A 7,015-nucleotide genomic window follows, 5' to 3' on the forward strand; every position below is an offset into this window, starting at 1 on the left:
CGTTGATATCCAAAGACATGAATGTCTAATAATCACTTTAATGCTTTGACCTTGCAACCAATGCTAAATTTTACAAAAAAAAAATCTTTATAAATCTGCAACTATTTATTCAATATTTATTTAATGTGCACATGTGTACATAGCATCTATATATTTGTGAATTATATTTATTCTGTACTAGCCAATTGTGTCTACATTCATTATGTCATAAAGGTCTGTGTTATAGAAGTCAAAGGTGAAGACTGAAATTACTAAAGGTATCAACTACTGATAAACAAATCAATCATTTTAAAGCAATACGACTTTAACTAGAGATGTTTTGAACAAGTTTAATTACACAGTTTAGTTTAGAGTCCTCTGGTGGAGAAGAGATGAAGTTCACATACAAACACCTGCAGCTGCTCCTTCAGAGTCATGGGACTTTAAAAACAACTTCATTACATTCAAATCATGTTTAAATATATTCATAAATGTTGGTACAAGATCTGAAAGGTTCATTTTAAAGGATGTTTACCTGAACACGAGTCAAAACTTCATCACACATGACATGAAGCAACATGAAGACAATAAGGGGAGAAAGTTGTGGCTAGAAGGAATACAGCTACACCCAAAATATCGTGAAATCGTGTTTTCATTCTAATCCTAGCCCAAACCCAACATCTCGCGAGGTTTGGTCGTAGCTGTATCCCATCTAGCCAGACCCAGAGGAGAAAGATTATAGACGGTTTTAGCAGTAACAACATAAAAAAGCGGCTGTCGCGGTCCGCACGTAACTTCCGGCAAACTCCGCTAATAATAAATAACCACAAAGTACTTTAGACGTAGGTTATTTATATAACAAGCAAAAAAACAACACATTACCTAAGAAACCAAAATATTTGTTATTTTCGACGAGGCATTTGTTCAAGAGATCAGTTTAGCAACTAGTCAGACCATTGAAAAAACGAAACCGGAAGTAAAGTTCGGATCCACACGTGTATCACGTGCGTCCAATGAAACCGTCTATAAAGCATCACTATATAAAGCGCCACCTTGTGTTCAAATCTACACCTGAACCTTTTACTGATATAAGATGATACTTTACAAGAGCAAAAACACAAACTCACAGTCATCAGAAATAATAAATCATCATAATTGTAACAAATTCTTACTCTCAAGCTATTTTATTTACTTAATGCTTTTGATTATTATAACCATTATTAATGCATTTATGTGACTCATCAATCTACTAAACTATTGCTTCTACAAATACAATTTAACCACAAAATCAGTTTATTATAACCTATAGCACACACTATGAACACATTTACATTTATACATTTCATCTCAAAAGACTTATAGTGCATTTGATGTGCACATTTATTTTACTCCATGTAGGGGCGGTTTCCCGGACAGGGATTAGACTAGTCCTAGACTAAAAAAAATTAACAGCTGTCCAAACCGAAAACAACTTGCACTGACATATTTTGAAATACATTACTCTTTGTTTTGCCTCAAAATGCACAGAAATAATGTTTTTAGTAAGGCATGTTTGTTAAAATGAGTTATTTTTCCTAATTAAACTAAGGACTAGTCCTGGATTAATAATCCCTGTCCGGGAAACCACCCCGTTGTGTCCCAAATAAAAAACCAAAATGCTTTTTTTAAGCTTTTTTAAATATAATAGTGTTGAAGATACAGTATGAAAGTGAAATATTAAATGCAGTGCACACTTCATCTTCATCTACACATAGAAATAAAATCTGACATTTACATTAAAGGTTAAACATAAAATAATGAGTTATTGCAAATCTTTAAATCAATTTCATAATAATCTAAAAGTTTCTATTTCATACCAGAACAGTTTACGGTCGCTAAGACTAAAAGTTTCTTCAAGACTGATCTTAAGTGTTTTAGCATGTTACATAGATTGGTTTATCATTTAATTCCAAATAGTAAGACTGATGATTAGCCCTTACTAATTGCCCAGACTAGATTTTAAGACACAGTCTTAACTTCAGTTCACAGTTATGTTCATTCAACCGTCCACAGAAAGTTTTTCATTGTTCATATAAGTGATACTGTATATCACGCTGATGTTGTAATGTTGTTGTTCTTGTTACTCTGCTGCTGTCCGACTCCATTTACTCATCAAAGGAAAGCTTATCTCCAATAAATCTTTCGGTGGGATGAAATCTATAAGGAAGCCCAGACGACAGATGAAATTAAAAGATGATTAGAGAGAGAAAACAGTGACATCTGATGTGCATCTCTACACACATTAAATCTTATTCATAGATTGGTTTATCATTTAAATCCAAATAGCGCTTAGCGATACTTTTTTACGTAAAAATAATACAAATTTATAGGGAGTGTGCCACAAATGTTTTTTGCTAAGATTCTCAATGCCAGCTTTCTATTATATTCCCAAATTCAAAAATTGCAGCACATCACAGCAGCGCAATATATTGCACAGCAGCATAACATAGCGCAGCATGTCACAGCATCACAATATACCACATAGCGTAAACTACCACATCACAGCATTGCAAAACAGCACACAGCGTCACAGCAGGATAACATACCGTAGAGTGCCACAGTAGTGAAATATATATAAATATATATATATATATATATATATATATATATATATATATATATATATATATATATATATATATATATATATATATATATATATATGAAGAGTTTGGTTCCAAAACGCAATAAACGCCATTTTTGAAAAAAATGAGTTACTGCCAAAATCAGTATTATATCAGGTCAGTAGTTAATTAAGCAATAGCGCTCGAGTAGGAGTGCGATATAGCTCTATATCATCACAGCCGTGATGATATAGAGCTATATCACACGACTCCGAGAGCGATATTGCTTTTATACAACAGTTCGACGGCACACGTTTGAAAAACGAAAACTAGAAAACAACAACGGAGTTATTTTAAAAGCCTCTTTGTTTGAGAACTACTTCTTCCGCCACGGATTTGAGGGCGGCCAGAATGACAGGAAAAACTTTCGGCTGCTTTGAAGCTCATAACAACTCAATGGACGGAAAACCCTTTACTTTATATTACCGTTTCTTGGTCACAAAGTGTAGTTTTAAGATTAGTTCAGTCGAGAATGTATCTGTATTATATTTAAATCTGCAGTCGATTAGTAAAGATAGCGCCTGTTTGAACGTTTGCTTAGTGAGATTCGGTACAAATGAGAACCAAAGCATGAGCGGACATCAGTGTTCACTCGCCCGCTGACCACCGCCCTCTCTGGGCTACATTTCTGACAGAGATACCCCGGCTCTCATGTTGGCCTTGTTTGTCATGATCGTCAAAATGAGATCAAATCAGCAGTATTTGGTGTCATGATCAAACTATTACTTGTTTTTTAATTCATATTTAGTGTCTTTTGTGTTGTTATTGTTTTGGTGCGAGGTAAAAGTTAATAAAACTATTTGTATAACGTTACTATTGCTTTCTCATTTATTCTTAACGTGATACGAGCACTCGATTATTATTATTAAACTTTGTTCTTGTCAGTACTATATAAAACTGTTTTTTATAAGTGTCAGAGAGATGTTTTTGCATGCTGCTTATAAATATACCAGTGGCGATATCTCATAACATGTTTTAATAGTCAGGTCACGATAAAGTAAATGATCAATGTCCACATTTAAAAGCTGCGGTGCTTACCTGCTGTTTCACAGTGTTTTCGCGTTCTGATAAGAAATATAGCTCCAGAAAAAAAACGAGTGTTTATATTCCTCTTTCCAAGTGTTAATAATCCACACGATGTGACAAGACATTTCTCCCATTAACTGTAACGTAACATCCAAGAGCGCCGATCTTTGACTAATAACTTCTGATTGGGGATTCACAGACTGATTTATGAGCTAGTAAACTAATGAGATACACGGAGAGTGATTCAAACAGCGCGTCTGTGTTTTTCCATTCAGAGATGAGCCTGCTTAGGACCTCCATTCACTAGGTGGCGGAATAATACTAAAGGTGAAGCGGCTACAGTGCTGTTATCAGCACAATATCGCATAGGTCTTAGCCAATCAGATTCGAGAACCAGAAAGAACTGTTGTATAAAAGTAAATAATTAATTTTACGCAAAATCCAATACCCGCCGTGATATTCTGTCATCTTTTCTCCCTTTTTTCCCAAAATGCGACAAACGCCACTGCTCCTTTTTTACAGAATGCAATAAATCCATTTCTGATATTACAGCGGACCATTCACGCAATGTAAACAAACATGGCGGCGTGCTGAGTACACGGAATCCTAATTTTCCTCATCTACTTTGTACTTCGTGATCAACAAACAAAACAAAATAATACTTTAATAGCATTGCCAAACCTGTGATGGTTTTCTGTGACGGGAAAGAAACGTAAGCCATCAACAGCTAATAATTTCCGCGAGAGGCACTCGGTTGCTTGTTCTCCAGACAGCATCAAGCTTCTCATGCTAAAACATTGTGTTCTTAATATAACAAAGTAAGTGTTTTGGTTAATGCCATTAATGTTTATTTTTTAATCATTCTATACCACTAGTCAACTAAATAAATATAAAATGGTAAAGATGAATGCACATTTATACATTGATTTAATAGATTTATAGCATTTTGAAATAAAAAACTGTCATGGATTTATTGCATTTTGTGGAAAAAAGAATTCGTTTTTATAATAAATCTTTGAAAATCAAGTTATGGATTTGAATTTTTTATGTTTTTATAACATAAAGATGCTATGTGAAAGTTTGTAACAGAAAATACTGGTTTTCATCTTGTCACTTTCTTGGTATAGAAAACACGTTTTTACCGAAATTTGTCAAAATGGATTTATTGCGTTTTGGAACCAAACTCTTCATATATATATATATATATATATATATATATATATATATATATATATATATATATATATATATATATATAAATATATATATATATATATATATAAATATATATATATATATATATATATATATATATATATATATATATATATATATATATATATATATATACATACATACATACATACATACATACATACATACATACATACATACATACATATATATATATATATATATATATATATATATCGCACACCAGCACAGCACACCGTACCATGTCACAGCAGCGCAATATACCGTATGAGACACAGCAACGACAACATACCGCAGCAGTTTAACATACCGTAGCAAGTAACAGCTATGCAATATACCGTGCAGAGTCACAGCAGCGCAATATACCGCGCAGAGTCACAGCAGCGCAATACATGGCACACACCGCGCAACAGCAGGGCAATATACCGCACAGACCCACAGAAGTGCAATAAGACCCACATACCGTGCCACAGCAGAGCAATATACCGCACAGAGTCACGGTAGTGCAATATATCGTAAGCACTGCGACACAGCAGAACAATTAGCGCGCAGCATGCCACAGTATCATAATATATTGTACGATGTCACAGTAATGTAATATATCACACGTGAACAGTAGTGCAACACAGCAGCGCAATATATCGCAGTGAGACACAGTAGTAAGATACCGCATTGCGCCACAGGAAAGGAATATACCGCTATATACCTGATTCCATTCACATTCTGTTGTCATAATCTGTGCTGATATAAGATTACAGAATCTAGTTACTCACCATAGACGATGACTTTGAATCTCTTGTATGATGTTATTACACCGTTGGTGATTTTTAGTTCGTAAGATCCAGAGTGATCGGCTGTGATGTCTGTGATGTAGAGAGATCCAGTCCTTTTGTTCAGTGTCATATTCCTGCACAATCTCTCATCACTAACAGCGGTTAGGTTGTTACTCTGGATTTTAGCTATGACGGTGTTTCGAAAGGGACCAGGCTTAAACCTCCACTCGATGACATCATCTGTCTCTATGTTATCAACATCAGTCTTCAGACGAACAGAACGTCCCTCCATCACTGTAATCCATTCATCAGTCACAGTGATAAAGAAATGATAACAAGAGCATGACAACAATAAAAGAAAGATCAGTATGATTTAATACAAAGAATCTCATGTTTGATATCAATCTGAATGTTGTAAACCATTAATAATCAGTGTTGGGGAAAGTTACTTTTAAAAGTAATGCATTACAATATTAAGCTACTCCCCAAAAAAGTAACTAATTACGTTACTTAGTTACTTTTCATGAAAAGTAATGCTTACATTACTTTTGCGTTACTTTTTATTACTTGGCTGACACTTGATCTCTTTCAAACCAAGCCTCTAATGTGACATTGGAGTAAAAAATCTAATGTTTAGTGTCATGTTCCAACCCAGTCTCACCCCATCATGTTCTCACGTGAAACTTTCGCGTGCTCACGTAAAACCGTTGTGTGCTCACGTAAAACTTCCGCGTGCTCACGTAAAACTTTCGCGTGCTCACGTAAAACTTTCGCGTGCTCACGTAAAACTTTCGCGTGCTCACGTAAAACTTTCGCGTGCTCACGTAAAACTTTCGCGTGCTCACGTAAAACTTTTGCGTGCTCACGTAAAACCTTTGCGTGCTCACGTAAAACTTTCGCGTGCTCACGTAAAACTTTTGTGTGCTCACGTAAAACTTTCGCATGCTCACGTGAAACTTTCATGTGCTTACGCGAAACCTTCATGAGCAGAATTTTTTTTAAAGTTTAGTTTTGCGTGCGCACACGAAATTAAACGCGATAGTTTCACATGCGCACGAGAAACTAAACTTTATTTAATTTTTGCTAAAACTACATGATTTTGTGTTTGTGGACTTTGACGTTCATTTTAATGAAATACAAATAATTTAAATACGTTTAACGAATAGAAATGTATAAACATGTTCATGTATTCTGCCTGTATATCAGAATAAAAACCTCTACAAAATCAAGCTGTACAAAAATGTGAAATAAAAAACGCTGGGTTATTTTCAACCCACCGTTGAGTCATAAAGGGATGAAACCTAGCCGGTGGGTTTAACCTATTTAACCTATGATGGGTTTATTTAACCCATTGGGTCA

Source organism: Misgurnus anguillicaudatus, chromosome 23, assembly GCF_027580225.2.
Source record: "Misgurnus anguillicaudatus chromosome 23, ASM2758022v2, whole genome shotgun sequence".
NCBI lineage: Eukaryota > Metazoa > Chordata > Actinopteri > Cypriniformes > Cobitidae > Misgurnus > Misgurnus anguillicaudatus.